The sequence below is a fragment of the Muntiacus reevesi genome, chromosome 1, assembly GCF_963930625.1.
Source record: "Muntiacus reevesi chromosome 1, mMunRee1.1, whole genome shotgun sequence".
Taxonomy (NCBI): Eukaryota; Metazoa; Chordata; class Mammalia; order Artiodactyla; family Cervidae; genus Muntiacus; species Muntiacus reevesi.
The window spans coordinates 27,139,031-27,162,080 of NC_089249.1; the positions used below are offsets into that span (position 1 = coordinate 27,139,031).

The window sequence follows — 23,050 nt, forward strand, 5'->3', positions numbered from 1 at the left end:
ACAATTAGTAAAGACTCTAAAATTTCCTTTTTTTTCCCTTAAATTTCCTTTTTTTACTAACCAGGAAATGAAATTGTCTGGCTTATAAAATTATAATGTAAGTTTGTGTATTAGAAAGTTAATTCCATTGCCTTAAAATTAGTCTTTTGGGGGAGTTCTATTACTATCTGACAAAATAATTGCCTCTTTAACCAAACACAGTACATTTTCTCTAAAATAGGCTTTGTGATTTTGAGATGTGAACTTTCACTTTCCAGGACATTCACTGGAGAAACCATGATCTTTTGAGGTTCAATTAACTGCTTAATGGGAAGATGGATGCCTAGTAACCTTTGGAAAGAGAGTAGAGGCTATGCTAGGAGGGGAGACCCTAAGGCAGGCTGCCAGGGTTCTAGTCCCAGATACTCTTTTTATTATTAGCATCTGTGTAACCTTGGGAAAGTCAAAACTTCTCAGTGCCTCAGTTTCTTCATATGTACAATGGAGATGATACCAGAATCTGCTTCAAAGGTTTATGGTGAGGACTAAATGCATAAATATCAGCAGGTACTCATGGTTCAGACAGTAAACAATCTACCTGCAATGCAAGAGACCTGGGTTCAATTCCTGGATCAGGAAGATACCTTGGAGAAGGGAATGGCTACCCACTCTGGTATTCTTGCCTGGAGAATCCCATGGACAGAGGAGCCTGATGAGCTACAGTCCGTGAGGTAGCAGAGAGTCAGACACAAATGAGCAACTTCCACTTTCATTTTCAAATGCATAACTAACATGCAGGTAAACACACTTATGCTGGTGCCTACTATCCAGTAAGTGTTCAATAAATGCTTATTATTGCTATTGCAAAGCACAGACTCTTACACATACTGGGTATTAAATCAACATTTCTGAATTAGTTAATTAAATGACCAGTTACTAGAATGGAACAAAGAAACAAAGACTGAATGTCTACTGAGTACCAGGAATGCAGTGGAGAATGAGACAGCCTATGTCTTGATCTTTACATTTTAGATCTCCATTAAGCTGATCTCAGTGTTCAGAGATTGAAAGAAAAGTCTGGATCATAGACTCCTTAACAGTATATATTAAAGATTGTATGAAAGACAAAATGAAGAAAAGGATAAAGAATTGGCTGAATGTTACAAAGGCCCCAAATAGCTTATGCCTAAAGATGATATAAAATCCCTTCTCATGCATGTAATTGTCAAAAGATGGGCACTCAGGTCCTTCTGTCTTCTAGTTCCACTGTCACTGCGGCACTGTTTGCCTTTTTAAAAAATTATTTTATTCATTTATTTTTGGCTGTACTGGATCTTCATGGTTGCCCATGAGCTTTCTCTGGCTGTGGTGAGCAGGCCCTATACTCAGGCTCTAGAGTGTAGGTACCTGGGCTTTGTTACTCTGCAGCATCTGGGCTCTTCCTGGACCAGGGATCGAACCCATGTTCCCTGCATTGACAGGCAGATTCTTAACCAATGGACCACCAGGGAAGCCTGGAGTGTCCTCTGTCTGAGATCCTGGGTAGCTCTCATCACATCCATGTTCCAAGCAATGGGCTGGAGAAAGGAGGTAAAACTTGTCCCCTTCATTAAGGCAGTAATGGATAAGAAGTTATATTCTTCCATTCTGTGCACAGCCCATTAGGTGGAATTTCACACAGCCATCCCCAATTATAAGGGATCCTGGCAAATATTTTTATTCCGAGGGTTCTTGTGTCCACCTAAAATCAAGGAGAAGTAGCAGGTAGGTCTTCAGAGACAGTGAATAGTCTTGGCCACATTTCTTTTCTCTGGCGGTGTTTGTATTATTCAGGGCTTTCCCAGTGGCTCGGCAGTAAAGAAACTGCCTGCAATGCAGGAGCCGCAGGAGATGCGGGTTCAAACCCTGGGTCGGAGGGTCTGAAGATCCCTTGGAGAAAGGAATGGCAACCCACTCCAGTAGTCTTGCCTGGGGAGTCGCATGGACAGAGGAGTCTGGCGGGATACAGTCCATCGGGGTTGCAAAGAGTTAGACTCAACTGAACTGACTTAGCACACACACGCATATTATTCATTCTCCACAGAGAATACTCTATTCCCTTTCCAAGGAATCCAGTCCCAGCACCTCATTCAATTCCTGCATCTACATCAAGGTGGAAGCTTCTCTGGCTGAATCAGTCCTTTACATCAGATCCCAAAGTAGCTCTTTGTAACAAGGTGGCCTATAAATTAATGAACTCAATGAATATGAATTTGAACAAACTCTGGGAGACAGTGGAGAACAGAGGAGTCTGATGTGTTGCAGTCCATGGGGTCACAGAGTTGGCAGGACTTAGCGGCTCAACCACCACCACACAAATAAAGTAATAAGTAATCTGCCCATGAGCACCCAAAATAAAATGAAGGAGTAGGGACTGAACAATTGAAATTAAAACTCCCATTGGGAATGGGAGAATGGGAAACACATGGCTGTCATCAATCTATCAGAAACACTCAGACCCCTGAAAAGGAACTGTAGAAACTCGGACCCCACTGATGTGCAAGTCCCCCGTCAGCCCATCTGGCTGCTGTGGCTTTCTGGGAGGATTTCTTTAGTCCATCATATCCCATAGCCACACTTGAAGCACACACCGGTGAGGACACTTTTTCAGATCCACCACCATGCCACACTCTGCTTCTTGCTGGTGTCGATTTATAGATCGAGGAATCGGTTTGATTTGTCACAGGTTTTGGCAGGCTGGATTTCTGGCTTCTTTGGCAATACAATTCCTTTATAATTATAAGAATGCCTTCCAGGCCATTTATTTCTGCTCTTTCCATGTGTGAGTAATCACAGCTAAGGCTCTGGTCTTGACATAGATTTTTAGACTAAGGGTTTTGATCTTTATAAGGACCTCAGTGTCACTGATATTTCCAAAAGAGAGATTGGTTTATAGTGGGGGCTCTTTCCCACTTTTCTGCCCCATGTTGACAAGAGTATTAAAAATCATAGCTTACTTGCCCATCAAAGGAGTTCTTGTGCAAGATTTTAATCCTAGCCACAGCCTCGGCTCCTGTTTGTATGGCCAAGGCCCTCCAAGCTGTCTGTAGGCCCACAAGGGTGTGGCAGCACTCAGGTTGAGCTGGCCAAGAGTTATCACTCTTTTAGCCCAACTCTTCAACAGAGTCTATTTCTTTTGACTAAGTCTCTGACAAAGGATGCACTCTCTCGAGGTGGTCCTTGAAACCACCTGAGGGGGCAGAGATCACACCCAGAACTTTAGAAAGGTGTGTGTGTGTGTGTGTGTGTGTGTGTGTGTGTGTGTGTGTGTGACTTTTTGTCCAGAAACACACCTCCTCTGACTCGGCACAGCACCCTAAGCTGCAGGAAGTAATTTCCTGCTCTGCACAGGGAATAGAGGAAAGACTTTACTTCTTACTCTCTTGAGACTAAGAATTGATTTCACCTCTTTAGATCTAGTTTCTTACATTTAGGCATATATGTGATATGTGATAGATAGTGATAGTGAAGTCACTCAGTCGTGTCTGACTCTGTGACCCCATGGACTGTAGCCTGCTAGGCTCCTCCGTCCATGGGATTTTCCAGGCAAGAGTACTGAAGTGGGTTACCATTTCCTTCTCCAGGGGATCTTCCCAACCCAGGGATCAAACCTGGGTCTCCTGTGTTGTAGGCAGTTGCTTTACCAGCTGAGCCACCAGAGAAGCTTATATATATATATATATATATATATATATATATATATATATATATATATATATTTGTTGTTGTTGAGTCACTCAGTTTTTTCCGACTGTTTGGGACTTCATGGAGTACAGCACACCAGGCTTTCCTGTCCTTCACCATCTCTAGAAGCTTGCTCAAACTCAAGTCCAATGAGTTGATATTACTATTTAACCATATCATCCTCTGCCTCCCACTTCTACTTTTGCCTTCAATCTTTACCAGCATCAGGGAAGACTCTTGAGAGTCCCTTGGATTGCAAAGAGATCAAATCAATCAATCCTAAAGGAAATCAACCCTGACTATTCCTTGGAAGGACTGATGCTGAAGCTCCAATATTGTCGCCATCTGATGCAAAGAGCTAACTCACTGGAAAAAAAAAAAACCCCGATGCTGGGTTTTTTATACATATACCAGGCGGTGCTGGTAGTAAAGAACCAGCCTGTCAATGCAGGAGATGCAGTTTCGATCCCTGGGTGGGGAAGATTCCCAGAGGAGGGCAGGGTAACTCCAGTATTCTTGCCTGGAGAATCTATTGACCAGCGGAGCCTGGCGGACTACAGTCTATAGGGTCACAAAAGTCAGACATGACTGAAGCAACTTTATATGCATGCACATAAATATATACATGTATAAGTCAAATATATATATTAACTCTAGTGTCTTTATAACTCTCCCTCTATGGGTAGATATTCCTTCCTAATGTACCATGCCTCAAATATTAAGGGGCTGCCAAAATACTTTCTATTCAGTCCTATTTATTCCTATATGGTAATGAATATGTTATGCAAATTTGGCAAGCCCTCTACAAGAGTTACAGCACATTTTAGAAGAATTCTTCTGGTTAATTTCATCATAAAATTTTAAGGGAAATTCCATGTGGTAAAAATACCATGGCATGGGTAATCAAACATGGGTTCACATTCAAACTCTGTCATTTAAGCTCTGTAGTCTTGGGCAAGTTACTAAAAATATTTAATTATTCACTTGAAGAACTCAAACACATTGTGTGGAATACCCATTCCTTGCTCTTTGATATTTCAAGCAAAGTCCTTGTTATCTAGATGAATTATATCTGAAAGAAAAGTCTAATTTCATTAATTAAGGCTCACTGTTAGGAAAAAGACTTACTAAATCTAAAGTGTCAATCTCAAAGCAACCCAAGTGTGGCTTGGGGTTCTGCATTGAATAAGGTATGACGATCTTTTCTTTCCCTCCATGTCTATTCCCCTCCCAGGGTCAGAAAAGAGGAAGAGGAGTGAGGAGAATACAGAGAAAAGTGTATTTTTAACCTTACTGGTCCTGCTGTTGCAGTTCCTTCAGACTGAGCGCCAGTGTGGACTGACTGCCTGTCATGGTCCTTCAGATGCTGGCTCTGTCACGGGCTGTTGCTGTTGGTTGTTGTTGAGTTGTTCAGTCATGTCCAACTCTTTAGCCTACCAGGCTCCTCTGTCCATGAGATTTTCCCAGGAAGAATACTGGAGTGGGTTGCCATTTCCTTCTCCAGAGGATCTTTCTGGTCCCGGGATCGAACCTGCACCTCCAGCATTGCAGGCAGATTCTTTACCACTGAGCCACCAGGGAGATGTAATTCTTCAGGAGACACCACAAAGCATTGTTCACACAACTAATGAGCTTTCCAGCCTGCCTCCTGTCACCTTCTCCCAGTTCGTTGCCCTTGACCATAGACCTTGTCTTCCACTGTCAACAGTCCTCCTTCTAGGACAAAGCATCTTCAGATGGTCCAAAGCCCACCTGACTTTCAAAGCATCCACCTGACCCACAGGAAGCCCATAGGTCCTCACCAAATGAAACAGGAGGAGTGCAAGCTGAGCCCTTCTAGTCTTCTTCTTTTACCCAACCAAAAAGGGCTGCTCCTTAAGAATCCACCAGGGAAGAAGCAAGCATGAACCTTTCTGTTCACCAGACTGTCAGACTTTCCAGAATTCTCTCTCCACACTCTGTTCTGGAGGCAACACTAAAGCAGTTCACAGATGCCGCAACATGAAAAGCTTCCGAGTGAAGATGAGGTCCCAGTTTCTCCTTTCAGAGACCTCACAGTGTTCAGAGTTTCTTATTTGTCTTGGAGAAATGCCACGGCACTACCCTCCAGACTGAGAACTGTGAATTCTCTACTTCAAAGGATTCTTGAGTTTCTAGTCTTTTCTCTATATAAGTGGTAATGGGTGATGGAATCAGGACCACTCAGCTACATTGCAGTAAGTCTTATGGAATGGTATCTATTGTTCTTCTTTAAAATGTGAGGATATTTATCATCTAGTATTCCCAACATAGAGGCTTTAGCTGAAATCTGAGATAATGAATGTCTTATTCAACATTCTATTGCTAATAATAATAATAGTAATGCTAATAACAGCAATAATTGGAGAAGGAAATGGCAACCCACTCCAGTACTCTTGCCTGGAGAATTTCATGGACAGAGGAGCCTGGCGGGCTATAGTGTATGGGGTCACAAAGAGTCAGACGTGACTGAGCAACTAAGTACTCATGCAGTGTTGCTGTTGTGGGATTTCCTAGGCAAGAATATTGGAGTGGGTTGCCATTTTCTTCTCCAGGGGGATCTTCTCAACCCAGGGATCGAACCGCCCATCTCTCGCATCTCCTGAATTGGCAGGTGGATTCTCTACCACTGAGCCACCTAGGAAGCCCAAGAGTAGTATTAACCAATATTTAGAACTATGTGCCACATATTACTCAAAGTACATTAAATTTACTAAATGTTTAACACTCTAACAACCGTATAAAACTATGTCTGCATTTTAAAGATGCAGAAACTGAGGCAAAACTTAAGGAACTTGCCTAAATTTTCACAGCTAGTAAGTGGCAGATCTGGGATTCAAGCCAGACAACTTAGTTATATACTTCATAGCCTTAACTGCTACACTTTCCTGCCTCTTCCTGTTAGGTGGTTGGGACTTTATCTTGAGGGTGATGGAAAGAATTTGATATTTTCCCCTTCACCTACAAAATAAGGATAATAAATCCTACATTATTCAGTGATTTGGAAAATAATATAGATGAAGATACTGAAACCAGCCCTGACGTGTAGTACAAACTTGCTAATAAATGATAATATTCATCACTATCTTTCCCTTTCTGTGTGAGCTTGTTGGTACCAAGCCAATACCAAGAAAAGCTAGAAAAGTCATTCCTGTAGAAATAAGAGAGGGACTATTGCCCCTGCCCTCAAGCTCCCAAATCAGCAGGTGGAGATATTCAGCCCTACCCATGATTCCCCTATAGAACACCCCAAGAATAGGATCTGTACCCCTTGTCAAAATACAGCCAGATGTGACCATGCACAGCAGTTTGTTTCCTGTTTGGTTTAGTCCTTTGAAGACTGAGCCAAAGAGGCAGAGACAAGTTTGAGAAACTAAGACTGAGTCTAAGCTCTCTGAGCCCTTGATCAAGTTTCCAACCCAGTATCTGGATTGCCCAGGGGACAGGAGAAAGATCCTCAGTTTTATCCTCTCTGGCAGACAAAGAGTCAAAATTAGTCCCAGACAAAGGGCTGAGGAAAAACACTTGCATGACATAACTCCCCTTCATGAGTTGAGCTGACCATGAGCCTTAGAAAATTCCAATTTGAGGCTAGAGATACCTGTACAAACCGGATGGATTTTAGTTTGCATAAAGCCCAGGGTATTAGAGAAAGACTTGATTACCTGAGGCTTAGTTTGAATTAAAAGGCAAAGCAATTACACAAAGCTCTCATTTAACTTTTCAGTGGGATTAGGCCCACCCTAACTTTATGATGCTAGGTTGCTAAAAACAAATGGCAGTTTCTCACACGCCCTAGGGAAAATTTGGGGCTTATATAATTTTTCCAAATTATGAGGCATCGTGCCCAAGACAAGCAGATAGAAAAGGCCTAGAACCAAATGTACCCAATCTTACGGCTCAAACCAAGTGACAAAACAGTAGTTTCATTTTTGTTTTTCCACTCACACATCAATGTTACAGGCAATCCCGTCAATGCTACTGGAGACCCATGTCATTGGAGGGGAAAAAAAAAAAAAAGAGAACTAATTTTTGTCTCCCTTTTCTCATCTCTAAACGGGAAGCTGGACTCTTAAGACTCTCGAGTTCATATTCTTGGGAAGTTAATTTTATATGGGAGGTGTACATGAAAAGAGGAAGAGTGTAAAGGATAAAGCTAAAGAGATGAAAAGACCTCTGGAAAAGTAAGCATCTTCAATCTTTCGATAAAGGCTTCCTTCCCCTTTGTAACTCGATAGCTCTCAGGAAACTCTCCAGCTCCCGCTCAGAGGGGAGTGAATTGAGGGTGTGTGCGGGGGAAGTTACGCAGGCAACTTAAATGTTTTCCCAGAACTCATAGAGAGTCAACACAGCCCTCCTTGAGTGATGCAGCCGTCTCTGGCTCAAACATGCATAACTTTTTCAGTGCATACCCAAATATTAAATCTCTATTTCCCTAGCATCCAGAAAACTTCAAGAACTTCAGGTTGATTCGGAATCAAACTCAGATTAAACTAATATTTTGTAACCAAGGACCTCTACCTGGGCCGATAACTGATTCTCTTGGGCTCTTAAACAGCTTCTAGGTTGCCAGGGACATCTTAGCAGAAGTGTATTAAAAAATAAAATAATGCACTGGCTTAGCAGTATGAAAGCAAAATCCATAAACCACAATATCTCTCTGTGAGGAAATAGACTTCCTGTCTGCTATTTTTTTATGTGCCCAATTAAGTGCAGATTTTTGGCTGCATGAGCAACATAACTGCAGCATTTTTTCCAGAAAAACCAAGAAATGAACTAAAAAGCTAAACAAGAAAAGGACTTATAAGAAGATGGTCTGATAAGCGCTGTGAGATAATATTTTTTTCTCACTTTATACCTGATACTGTCTAGACTGGATGTGAGCAGCCTCGAGCGGAGCGACTCTAGATCACATTTCTAATGGCTGGCAGCTCCCCTTCCCAAAGGGCTTTTCACTGATTAAGGTGAGTACACTTCAAGGCCTTATATGGAAGAAAGGAGCAGGGAACTGAGGCGGGATGGGTGGTTCAGAGAGTTGGGTGTCTGAGAATCAAAAATCAAAGTTAACCGAGATTTTCTGATGAAAAAACAGGGGCTGGATGACCTGGTTCAACAGAAATAAGAACCTGCCTGAAACCTAGTTGCCAAATAAAATTGAACTTGAACGTGTGAGAGGTGAAGAAAAAAAAAAAATGAAATCATAGATTTTAATTTTAGTAGAGTTATGTGCACCTGGGTACTTTCCGGCTTGGGCCACAAGCAAAAATGCTAGAATCCAGAGAGCAGGCAGGATCTGAAAAGTAACCTCCCTTTCAAAGATATTCTCTCTGCTACCTCAGAGAGATCCAAAAAGTTTTCAGGAGGCTTCCATACAATCCTCAAACCTGAACATAAGCTTGAGTGATTTCAAATAGGTCAATCTTTTCCCTATAAGTAGTCATCGAAGAACGTCTTTCGGTGCTAGGGTTGGAATCGAATCAGCACAATTTTTTCAAATTATTATTATTATATTTATTTATTTTTAATTGATTGACTCACACTATTGGTTTGCTTTACACTATAGGTTTGATTTCTGCCATACATCAACAAGAATTAGCCACAAGTATACATATGTCCCCCTCCCTCTTGAACCACCTGCTCTTTCCCACCTCTCTAGGTCATTAATAGAGCCCTGATTTGAAGACATAAACAACTAGGGCAACAGTCAGCATTAGCATTTGTTTGTTTACCTGAAAAAAGAAAAAAGCAGCAACGATGTTTTAGAGGGAAGCCCAAACCTACTGGAAATGCCTTTGCTTATATGTGAGAGTTCCCATATCCTCTCCAAAGCACCTCTGCTAGATAAACAGATTTGAGATTTTCTGAGCTTTGGGCTTCTCTGCTCTGGGTTACAGAATTTCTGATTTAACATTAGTATCAAGATACAGAATATGTTCAAGTTTCAATTTGTTCAGACTTTCTGCACTGGATAGAAAGTAGGCAAGATTTTCCCCTCTGCCTCTCTTAGCACAGTTTTAACTTATTCAAATACCCCCTAAAATTTTACTTCAGTTTGGACTAGCTGCTTAATCTTCTACCTCATTTTCTTCATCTATTACATGAGTTTGGAAATATACACTGTATCTACTATGTCCTGATGGGATGATGGTAAATCTGATAATATAGCTAAAAATGATTTAAGAGCCTCCAGGAAAAAGAAAATATTATGAGACTATACATGTGTAAAATTCAGCCCCACGGTAAATCCAAACCACAATTATTGTTTTCAAAATAAAGATTATAAATAGGGAAGCAAAATAAAAACATGTGCTTCAGTGTAGACTGGTATGTAAATTCAATGCATCTGTAGGTTCAGTGGAAAATGTCAGCTTATTAGAAGGGGAAAAAAGAGGCCCAGAGCCCAAGCCAATAGTGTCAATAGGTGGGTCTATGTTTATAATTAACAGGCGATGGCAATTCTGATAATGTTACTGCGTGTTTATATATAAAGATATTTTGCTCCATGTCTTGCCATAGAAAGGTTCAATATAAGCCCTGGTTTGAGTCCTAGATTGAAATGTAAATGATACGAGACGTGAAATCAGCTTGTTAAACTCCACATCGCACCCTCTCAGGAGTCTGCATGCTTTGAGAACCACTGCATAGCTGTTCAGAAAGTGCCCTCCTAATGAGGCCAATTCTGACTGATGCATATTCCAACAATAATACTTGACCCAAATTGAATGCAATTCTCTTGTACTTATTATAATTTTCTATGACAGAGAGCAGAGGCTAAATTCGGTGAAAGGATTGTTTTTCTTCTAAACTTGAGTCTGCCAAAATTTGTTTTTCTACCTCCCTCCCTACTCTGACTCTCCCCCACCCCCAGGCATCCCTTTTGGAAGAATTTGGTGATCATAACCCACTGGGAAACTTGCTGGCATCCGCATGGTACCCATTTCCACCACTTCCCCTCACCCTTGAGATAGATTTTTGGTACAGAATGGAAATATTCTCAAATGAAAGAGACATTAACAGCAGCAATGTCAAGAGCAGCCTTGAAACAACATCTGATATCCCATACGTACAGGGCACCTATCACCCCAGACAATGTAAAAGTCATTTGAGATCTGTAACTTCCTTTTCTACACACAAGGAAATGTGGCTGTGAATCAAATTGATACAGGAATTTTAAATATGTGTGGTCACACAAAGTTAGAGAAGATTATAAATTCAGCATTAGAAACCAAAAGAGAAAAAAAAAAGCCACAGGTAGTGTTCTCATATTATATTTGTTTGAGCTGTCAGGACAAAATACTAGAGAGAAATATTTTTATGACATGGAAACTAAGATCTGCTTTCCAAAATTATTTTCCACTAACCTAAAGCAATGTATCATTGTGCAAACCTAAAGACTTCTATCCTCGCCGAATCAAACATTTATCTTATAACTGGCGAAAGAATCCCATCGCAAATGTGCACAAGTGCAGGGGAATGATAGGGTCTCGTCCCTGGAATAAATGCTTGGGAAAGCAGAATGTCTGCCAATCTCCAGATCACGCTGTTTTCGCCACATTCTCATGACTGATCCATGGCAGAGGCCAAAACTCCTCATTTCCTCAGGTACAGAGGGGAAAAAGGATTTAATAACAAGAGAGGCTGCTCCCAATAACTTAAGTAAGAATGTTTTATCTTTCGCTTTTTACTCTCAGCAAATGGTAAAGACGCCAACTCTCTGCTGAGTTAAAGAGGGTGAGAGGTGTAGAGAGGGTCATACTTTCCGGGGGATGGGTCGCATGTCTCCATGGGTCTTGACTAGTCTTACCTCGAGAGCAAGTCAGGCCATTTAGACTCCAGACACACCAGACACCTCACTGTTCACATGTGTGTTTTAAGAAATGAGAATGGATAATAGAACTCGGTGGAAACTATGATGGGGGAATACAGTAGGTTTGGTTATTGTTCTACCCAAAGCTCCCTGCTTTGGGTTTCCCTGGCTTCCCCATGACCTTTAGTCATGTCCCCAAGAGGGCTCCCGAAGCAAATCTTTACATTTTAAAAAACTCCTGTGACTTACGTAGACATGGCCATATGCTCAACCTGTGATTACTGTTGGCTTCCTCTCCAGACGTGGAGGATAAAGCAGGTGTCTACTCCTTCCTCTTTCACTGTATCTTCCCTTTATGAGGTTTATTGATGCAAGTACCAGAGGACAAATGACTAGATATCAGCCTCTCCTCTGCATGTGTCACAGGAAAAGTAGTCAAAGAGCTGCTGAGAACATGCCATGCACCATCTTGACCCCCCTCACCTGTCCTAGCACCTCGAGAAACCACTCTGGTTCACTCAGGGTTCAGGGCAAAGGTCGCTCAGGGCTGTGGCATGCAGGACACCAGGGCATACTATTTAGTGATTCCTTCAAACACGGAGACTCTTGTGGAGAGCAGTGTTGGACAATGGTGTCTGTGATCCACGATTGTTTGTCAACAAGGGGAGACTGATGGCAGCTGTCCTTTATTCAGGACCTTATAAGCTACAAGTTATTTTCTCATTACTTATTCAATCTTCACAATTTATCTGGGATATATTATTTCCCTTATGATACAACTGAGAAAACTGGGCTCTGAGTAGTTCATTCATTCATCCATCAAATATTTACTGAGGATCTGCTGTGTGTCAGATACTCTTCTAGGGACTGGAGATAAAGCAGTAAGTAAGGCAGACAAAGTTCTTGCCCTGATGAAACTTGGATTCTAGTTGGTGGGGAGAAGGGAGTCAAACAATAGATGAGTATGGAGGTGAAATAGGATATTCATATAGCATGTTGTGTGTGTGCATGCTCAGTCATGTCTGATTCCTTGCAACCCAATAGGCTGTAGCCCACCAGGCTCCTCCGTCCATGGGATTCTCCAGGAAATAATATTGGAATGGGTTGCCATGCCCTCCTCAAGGGGATCTTCCTGACCCAGAGATTGAACCCACGTCTCCTGTGTCTCCTGCATTGCAGGAGGATTCTTTACCCACTGAGCCACCTGGGAAGCCCATATATATAGCATGTCAGATGAAATACTATGGAGAAAAATTATGATTGAGTAGAGTGATGAGAGTAAACCAGTGAAGAAGGGGAAAGGGTTTCTATTTACCTTGGGCAGTCAGGAAGTGTTTTATTGAGAAGGTAGCTTCTGAGCAGATAGCTGCCAGAGATAAATCAGATGGGTATCTGATGCAGGGGCATTGCGGCAGAGGAAAGAGTAAGTGCAAAGGCCCTGAGGCAGACACATACTTTGTGTGACTGAGGAAATTCCAAGAGGCACTCATGGCTTGTATGAAATGAGTAAGTGTAGGATGTAGGAGACATAGGCAAATATGTAGAAAAGAATCTGACAAACATGAGGACTTGGCTCTTGTTTTGAACAAGATGACAAACATTGGTGTCATTCAAAATATTTAACAGCAGAAATAGCACAAATACTAAACCGTCAGCATGGATGTCTGATCACGGCATAGCAGCAGCATCCTAGAAGCCTCCCTGAAGTGCTAAGCATTACCCTCCCCGAGCCAGTACATTGTGGAGACATCCCCTGGTGAATTTCAGGGGGATTTCAGAGGAAGGGGGTCAGGGGGAGGGGCCATCTACCCAAAAGAAAAGAACTGGTAGCCCAGTTCCAGTGTGAGCCAGTTGGAGATCATCGCTAACAAGAAAGGACAGCTGAGTGCTAGGATTGGATTCACTTTTTAAAGGATTGCTCTGGCAGAAGTGTTGAGAATTGAGCCTCGAGAGGCAGGGATGAATATAGGGAGACCCACTAGGTGGCTGTTGCAGTAATCTGGTGAGAGATGATGGTGGCTTGGACAGTGGCATTAGTTGGGGACGTAGTGCAAGGTAGCAGGTTGAGAATATATTTTTAAAGCAGACTCAAGAGGATTTGCTGATGTAATGAATCTGAAGTGAGAGACAGTGTCAAACATGGCACGAGGAACTAGAAGATTGGGGTTGTTGTCAACTGAGATGGGAAAAACTGAAAAAGGAGCAGGGTTGTAGAAGATCAGAATTTTGATTTTCGACACAGACAGCTTGAGATGAGTAAAGTTTATTGAGCTCCCATTATGCACCAGCCACACAGCTCTGTGAGCTAAGTCCTCTGATATTATCTTCATTTTTCTGTTGAGATGACTCTGTGGGACAGAGATTTGAGGTAACCTACTCACAGTCACCAGGGCTTGCCTGATGGCTCAGATGGTAAACAATCCACCAGCAATGCAGGAGACCTGAGTTTGATCCCCGGATCAGGAAGATCCCCTGGAAAAGGGAATGGCAACCCACTCCAGTATCCTTGCCTGGGAAATTCCATGGATAGAGGCGCCTGGTGGGATGACAGTCCCTGGGGTTGCAAAGAGTCTGACACAACCGAGCGACTAACATGGTCACACAGCAGATAAACAGCACATCAAGGGTTCCAGCAAGACTTTTCCATTCCGAGCTGAATGCTTTTCCCAGGACTTCACAGCTAAGAATCAAATAGTGCTACAAAGTGAATCACTAAGAATTTGCCTCTCTGTGACCCACTCACTGGAAGGCAAGATTTAAATAAAAAAAACTTTCAATGTCTAAGATTAAGGGAATTTGCTGTAAAAGGGGAGAAGAGTTTAATTTTAAATTCAATTGAAAAACCAAAAGGTTTTTCTGCCTTAAAAAATAAAACAAAACCGAGGTGAGCCGAAGGCCAGCATGCTGATTGCATCAGAGAGACAAAGATGAAAAGAGGAGAGAGGAAAACGGGCATGAGCCCTAAGTCAGCACGTTAAAGGGGCTGGCCTGCGAGACTCGTATTATCAGACGTTAGTCAAAGAGGGACATTCTTTTGCTGGCCTAGAAGAAATCTGAAATAACACATTAATTTTAGGTCCTTTGATATTTTTTTTCCTGGAGATGTTTTGTTTTGATACATCAGACAACAGCCAAAGAGAAAGCCTCAGAACACAGACATAATAAAAACAGTTGATGATCCATAGTCCCTAAGCATACGTTCCACTGTCTTAGTTTTGCCCAGTTCAAATCGGCAGCCTGCTAAGAAGCTACAAGACATCCTGGAGGATTTAAAGAGCAAGCCTACCGGTTTCAAAGCTCTAGTGGCAGGACTTCCACCTTCAACCAACGGCTTTGAAAGGAAAATGTGAAAGTGTTAATCACTTAGTTGTGCCCAACTGTTTGCACCCCATGGATTGAAGCCCACCAGGCTCCTCTGTCCATGGAATTCTCCAGGCAAGAATTCTGGAGAGGGTAGCCATTCCCTTCTCCAGGGATATTCCCAACAGAGGGATCTCACCCAGGTCTCCTGCATTGCAGGCAGATTCTTTACCATCTGAGCTTCCAGGGAAGCTCAGTCTTTGGGACCTGTTAAAACTCAGATGCTTCTGAATAGGGTAATGTTTTACAATTAACCCGGAGATCCGTTAGCATGATGGCGCTTACCAACAAATAGCCAAATGGCCCAGCATGGGAAGCTCTTTCACTGTTTGGCCGAAGGTTGGCTTCCAGTAGTTTAGAAATGAGGGTACCATGGTTTGGGTAAACAAATGAAGAAGGATAATGAATTGCATTCACCCTAAAACTAGCATTTGTTGTCCAAAAATAGTAACATAACTAAAAAGTGAGACCTGATGGGGAGAGTTGGGTGATTGTATAAGTAGAGAAATTCCTCATCGTTTATAATGCAGAGCCGAAGATATTACATGCAATTGATAAATCAGTCAATAAAACAGCAATCACTAGAAGTAAAACCAGGAATCATTTGCTGGTTTGGGGGACTGGGGGATGGGAATGAGAGGTTAAGAAAGTGAGGAAAATACCTTGTATTGTATACTTTTCTGTACTGCTTGCCTTTTAAAAATGCATGTACATATGTTTTATTTAAAATTTTAAATCAAATAAATATGCTAAAATTTGGTTTCTATGAACAAGTTTCTGGGGATTAATGGTGAGTAAGATGGGGCTTCCTCGGTAGCTCAGACAGTTAAGAATTTGTCTGCAGTGCGGGAGACCCAGGTTTGATCCCTGGGTTGGTAAGATCCTCTGGGGAAGGGAATGGCGACCCACTCCAGTATGCTTGCCTGGAGAATTCCATGGATAGCGGATTCTAGCAGACTACAGTCCATGGGATCGCAAAGAGTCAGACATGACCGAACAACTAACACTTCCACTTTCAAGATAGGCATATTCCCAGCTGTCATGGCAGCTTTGGATTGAACACCCTGAAACAGAGGAAGAGTGAAAAATCTGAGACACAATATATAGAAATTGCAATAGAACTTTATTTTCCCTTTTTCAGGGGAATCTCGATATCTTTCCTTCTAGTGTCTCATTCCTCTGCCTTAGATGAAATTCAAATGAAGAAAGAATGTAATTTTCTCAATTGTAGACTTTTTATAACTATACAAGGCAAGTCCTGGCTCCACCATATTCCCTACACATTCCTCCCATATTGCTTCTCTCTTTCCTAAAAGGGACAACTTTGGAGTTCCTTTCCTTAGTAGGAATTGAACCACCCACAGAAGTTGTGTAGGATAAGTGGGAAATAGACACAGAAGAGGAAGTCATTTTCCTTTGATCCTAGAACTCTCACCCTGCAGTATACTTGTGTACCAGACTCCCCAACTGGATCATAAGGAAGAGGTTTCCAAAAATAAATTGCCAGAAGCAATGAATTAATACATTTAAATACGTTAAGGGTGAATCATTCATAGAACTTCAGACTTCAAACATAGAATCATTAAATCTATTAGTGCTTCTTTGAGTTCTGTCCTCTGAAACCTGGGGGGGTGCAGGGCTACCTTTGTTTTAATAACTCTGGTAACTCTTTCTTCATATAATTGGTTTCCGTGTATCAAGACTTTTTTGGGCTATGGTGAAGAATTCTTGATTTGATTAATTTCCTAGAAAAAACTTCTCAATGCAGTGGCCCACAGTCACAACAAACCCAGGATAATCATCTTAATTTTACAACTGAGCTTTTTGCTGATGATAACACTAGCTTACATTTGTGCTCAAGCATTCATGCTCTGTATTCAACAAAATTTAATTAATGCCTATCATGTGCCAAAATTATAGTAGGTATAAGGATACTAGGACAAAATAAGGAATCTTTCCTTCTGAGTATGTATTCTAGTTTAAATCAAAAGTGCAGTGAAAGCTTTAGTAAAATTGTAATAGGAATAATACTATGCATCTTTCCTGATATATAAGTCCAACCACATTCTCTTTCATCAATCTTTATAGATTAGACAGAGGAGAAGGATTAGATGCCAATTAGAAAAGGATATGCTAGAGGAAAAGAAAGCAAAAAGCCTTCATCAGCTAGTATGGAAGATTTGGAGATGAAGAAATGAGGTATGTAGGTGAAGCGATCAGACTCATATAATTGCATTTTACCACCATCTCCCACCTTGAAAAAGGAGCTTGGTTGGGGTAGAACATATAGAAATATCAATACAAGCATGAAGACACCAGGGATGAAGGTAGCCTGGGGACACTGTGCTTCCAGGAGAAGCCAACTCTCAGCTGGAGGAAGGACCCTGATATGCTGCCAACAATTTATACTGTAATTCTTTTTCCTGGCATTCCCCAAGTCCCCACAGCCATTTATCACGGTAACTGTACACTAAGGAAGGAAAAATGGCCAGTTGGGGGGATGGAAATTATTGAGCACTGACTCTGAACTGACACTGATTCCTGTGACCTAAAGATACGGCCTCAGCATTTAGGGTTAATGGAGGTCAAGTTGTTACCCGATCAAACTTGTGTCCACTCACCAAAATGCAGTGAAGTCTATCTAGTGACACTGGGTTGTTGTGAAGGAAAGTGCATTTCTTGCAGGCAGCCAGACAGCTCATGCTCAAAAAACCAAACTTCCTGATCGGCTTCAGGGAAGCATTTTTAAAGGCCAGATGATGGAGAGGATTGCAGGGTGTGTAATCAGTTCAAGCACAATTCTCTGATTGGTTGATGGTGAGATAACAGGTGATGTCAACGGTTGCTATTGTTGATAATAGCAACAATCATCAGACTCTAGTAGGTCTCAGGGCTACGTGCTCATGGCCCTAGAGCAGTTAACTTCTTCCATTTGGAGGTGATTTTAGCATCTGTAAAACGACTCAGGAAATGTACGTCAGATACTATCATCTAGGTACTTCAGAGAGGAGCTAAAGCAGAGAACATAGAGGGAGGGGTGTGTCCCAGGAAGGCCCCAGTTCCTCAGTTCAGTTCAGTCGCTCAGTCGTTTACGACTCTCTGCGACCCCGTGAATCGCAGCACGCCTGGCCTCCCTGTCCATCACCGACTCCCAGAGTTATACTCAGTAGCAGTGATCAGTGTGACTTTAACTCAGGTGTGTCTCACAAATGGGCCAGTGGTCCCCAAATGCTTCATGCTACCACCACTGTCACTTCAGTCATGTCCAACTCTTTGTGACCCCATGGACTGTAGCCCTCCAGGCTCCTCTGTCCAAGTGATTCTCCAGGCAAGAATACTGAAGTGGGTTGCCATGTCCTCTTCCAGGGGATTTTCCCAACCCAGTGATCCAATCCACCTCTTTTAAGTCTCCTGCATTGACAGGTGGGTTCTTCACTACTAGTGCCACCTGGAAAACCCCAAAATTCTCCATGGTTATTTTCAAATTTTCAGTAGGCATAGTTGGAACTTGCAGAACCCTCATATTGATTCTTTGATCTGCAAAGTGGGAGACTTTATGGTAAGAAAGCTCAGGTGGAAATCCCTAGAACTTGTCTTCTACCTACCAAACTATGAAACCAAAAGCAATACCACATACCTGGAAGATCTATAGAGATTAGTGCCATTCTCAAGGACTTGAATGATGCAAAGGTGGTGATTCTTAACACAACCTTATTCAGATAACCTAAGCCGGTGCATAAGACAGACAAATTCTGGAGAATGACTATATGATCAGAAACTTAATCAAGGGGTGACTCAAACTGTACTTTGCTGTTATAAATGTAGTTTCTTTCCTGCAGCAATGTTTGTTTGTTGTTTTGTTTGTTTTTAACTTGTTAGTAAAGATCATCAGATGCTTTTTGGTCTCAACTTGAAAAGTTACCAATGTACATTCAATGTTCTTTAATTGTTCAGAGCTACATTAATTCTCTTGACTCAGTCATAACTTAGTCCATAGGACTGGTCACCTCTCCACTCCACAGAACAAATGTTTTCTGAATATACTGAAGAGAGCAAGCTGATTGGATGTGGTGATTAAGAAGTAACAATTACTCTGGAAACCTTGGAAAGAACTGTGTATGCTAGAAGATGGGATATAAAACCCAGAAAACTTAAGGGCCTAGGACAAAGTAATTTGTATAAGATTTACTGTTCTGCCACCATAATCAGTTCAACAGCATTCAGACATTGTGACAACAGGCAGATCCCTAAAAGAACAAACAAGGGAAGACCCAGCATGGCCCTGGGTTTCTGCCTGGAAGTAGCTTGCAGCCTGCAGCACTGAACATGTCAGTCTAGTCTTGCTGGTTGCGCAGATGGAAATTTAAATTTAAGGAGGATGAAGCATCTGGAGCTTGTGATGCTAAGTGCCAGAGAGAAGGGAGCTATGCAGAGAGAGGGAGGAGCTCTAGAAACCTGACTAGAGTTCCCCTCGAATCTTTTGTTAATTAATAAGCTATAAATGCACAGAGTGAATTTGTGAGACCAGGCAAAGAGAAGCTATTAGAGAGAGAGGATGCAACAACCCCAGTGCTCACAGAGTAGGAAGCCATTCATGCTCTGACCAGAGGAGAGAGACTTCACTGAATACAGAGAGCGTTCAGTAGAGACTCCAGAAGAGTCGCATGTTAGTAGGAGGGTTAAACTAGCTCTTGACTAATGGCTGTCTTGGCCCACCCAGGATATCTTCCTGTACCCAGTCAGGAAGAAGGAGGAAAACGTGATCTATTGCCAAGGGGGAAAAAAATCAGGTGGAAATGTTAGAGCTGATGGAATTAGCAGACAATGAATGACTTTAAAATAGCTATTGTAAATATGAGGACAGAACTTGAAAATCTATACTTTTATAAAAAGGATCAGGAATTTCTAGAGATGAAAAACCTAAATGAAAACTTGACTGATTGAATTGTATTTCCCCAAAAGACACATGGAAGTTCTAAATCCCAGTAGCTAGGAATGTGACTTAATTTGGAAATAGGGTTATTGTGCATGTAAATACTTAATGTGAGATCATACTGGAATAGAATGGGTCCTTAATCCAATGTGACTAGTGTTCTTAAAAGAAGAGGCAAGAGACACACAGGGAGCAGTTTGCCATGTGACAATGCAGGCAGAGATTGAAGGAATCCATTTATAAGACAAAGAATGCCAAGAACTGCTGGCAAATACAAGAAGCTAAAAAGACAACAAAAGATTCTTTCCTACAGATTTCAGTGGGAGCATAGCCCTGTTGACATCTTGATTTCTTGATTTCATTCCTCCAGAACCGTGAGATAATACATGTCTATGGTTTTAAGCCATCCAGCTTGTGATACTTTGTTAGGGCAGCCGTAAGAAAATAATCTAACTGGATAAGCAGATTGTAACTGTATAATTACAATCTTAACTATATCAGATTATCAACCAGAGAATGGAAACTATCTACATGTAAATGCAGTGGAGAAAAGAGACTGAAAAATTTAACAAAGCCTCAGTTTTTGAAACAGTATCAAGTGATTAAAAAGTCAATTTTATATCCTATGAAACCAGCTCTCCAAAAGGAAAGAAACAAAGTTCTTTGACAAAGTTGAGAGAATTTATCATCAGCAGACATGTATCATAAGAAAATTAAAAGATTTTGTGAAGCTAAGGATAAAAAAAATCACATGGAAACAATTTACATAGAGGGGAAAAAAGAAACAGAAATTGATAATATATAAGTAAAATAAAACACATATTTTCTCATTTTTTACTTCCTAGAGATTAATTGAAAATTTATTTCAATTAATTGAAGTAAAAAATATTAGCAATGTATTGGGGGATGATAACATACATCAATGTTGTGATAGCATTACATACATAATATTTCAACAGTGGTCGTGTATGGATGTGAGAGTTGGACTATAAAGAAAGCTGAGCACCGAAGAATTGATGCTTTTGAACTGTGGTGTTGGAGAGGACTCTTGGGAGTCCCTTGGACTGCAAGGATATCCAACCAGTCCATCCTAAAAGAGATCAGTCCTGGGTGTTCATTGGAAGGACTGATGCTGAAGCTGAAACTCCAATTCCTTGGCTACCTGATGCAAAGAGCTGACTCACTTGGAAAGACCCTAATGCTGGGAAAGATTGAGGGCAGGAAGAGAAGGGGATGACAGAGGATAAAATGGTTGGATGGCATCACTGACTCGATGGACATGGGTTTGGGTGAACTCCAGGAGTTAGTGATGGACAGGGAGGCCTGGCATGCTGCGGTTCATGGTGTCGCAAAGAGTCAGACACGACTGAGTGACTTAACTGAACTGAACATTAAAAAATGGGGGAAATGGAAGCATACTTTCTTAAGGTTCCTAAATTATGCATGAAGTGGTATAATATTCTTTAAAGGTAGACTGTAATAAATTAAAGATGTATATTTTAAAGCCTTGAGCACACACAAAAAATATTAATAAAGCAAAGAGGAATAGCTGACATATCCATAAAAGAGATAAAAAAGAATTCTAAAAATTCATTTAATCCAAAGGAAAAGATGGGAGAGATAAAGCTAACAAAATAGAAAATAGCAAGACAAGAGATTTAAACTTAACTACAACCGTATTTTTAATTACGATAAATTTAAATACACTAAAAGTACCAACTGAAAGTTCATAGTTTTTAAACTAAAAAGAAAAATCCAGCCATATGCTGTCCATAGGAAACTCACTTGAAATATAAAGACATAGATGAACTTAAATCAAAAGGATGTTAAATGATATGCCATGAAAACACTAATCATAAGAAAGCTGTAGTGATTATACCTGATAAAATTAGATAAGGAATATTACCAGAAATAAAGAAAGATATTTCATGATGATAAATGAGTCAATCCATAAAGAAAACTCAATAATCCTAATATGTGTATAACTCATTTCAGAACTTTAAAATATATGAAGCAAAAACTGCCGGCAGCAATAGACAAATCAATAATTTAGCTGGATTCTTCAATACACCTCGCTCAGCAACTTATTGAACAGGTGGACAGGAAAATCAGTGAAGACAGAAAACTTGAACACTGTCCATCAAATTTGACTTAATTAACATGTAGATAACACTACATGCAACAGAGTACATACTCAAAACAAATGGATGTGGAGTAATGACCAAAATAGACTATATTCTGGGTCACTAATTGAGGCTAACTATAATTAAAATTATTAAAATCATATGTGAATTTTGATCACAATGAAATAAATTAGAAATCAATAATAGGAAGAATAGTCATGTATCTACCAGAGAAATTGAACTTGAAATAAAAAATCTTTCAACAAAGAAAATTCCAAGCCCAGTTGGTTTCAGTGGTGAATTCTATCAAATATTTAAGGGTGAAATAATAATCCTACACAAACTCTTTTAGAAAATAGAGGAAAGATCATCTTCCTACATGTTGTGTGAAGCCAGAAGTCTTTGATACCCAAACCAAAGTCTTTAAAAGAAAAAAAAATTCCAGTCCAATATCGCTTATGAACATAAAATTTCTTAACCATTGTTAATGAATATAATCCAGCAACATTACAAGAAGGACTATACATCATGACCAACTGGAATATATCTCAGGAATACAGGGTTAGTTAAACTTTTAAAAATCACCATATTAACCGAAAAAAAAGGAGATATAAAAGAGCATTTGAAAAATGTCAGCATCCATTTATGATAATAACTCTCAGCAAGTTAGGAGTAGAAGTCAAGTTCTTCCATATGATAAAAGGCATCTACAAAAACCTACTGCTAGGATCATAACAATGGGAAGAGAAAAAATGCTTTCCCCCATCAGAAACTAGCAAGGATGTACATTCTCACCATTTTTATTCAGCACTGTGTTGGAAGCCCTAGTCAGGCTATAAGGCAAGAAAAATGAGTAAAAGTCATAAATGTGGAAAGGAAACTTTAAAAAAGTCTTCATTTGAATGACTGTATATGTAAAAATTGTAAGAAAAAAATTTAAATGTTACAAATTATTTTAACAAAGTTTCAGTATACAAGGTCAATATTTCAAAACCATTTATATTTTTATATTCTGGTACTAAAAAATTAAATGTACAAAATAATATTACTTTAATACTCAGGACATTAAATACTAAGGAAATATTTAACAACATGTATTGCACCCTG

At 40.6% G+C, this 23,050-nt stretch overlaps 1 long non-coding RNA gene across 1 annotated transcript in view; it reads left to right on the forward strand.

The window, feature by feature from the left end:
- Positions 1-8,614: 8,614 nt before the first annotated feature.
- Positions 8,615-23,050, forward strand: part of LOC136169261 (uncharacterized) — a 37,637-nt gene continuing 23,201 nt past the window's right edge. The window contains exon 1 of the long non-coding RNA XR_010663401.1: positions 8,615-8,684. This is a non-coding gene — a long non-coding RNA (uncharacterized lncRNA). The remainder of the gene's footprint in view (positions 8,685-23,050) is intronic.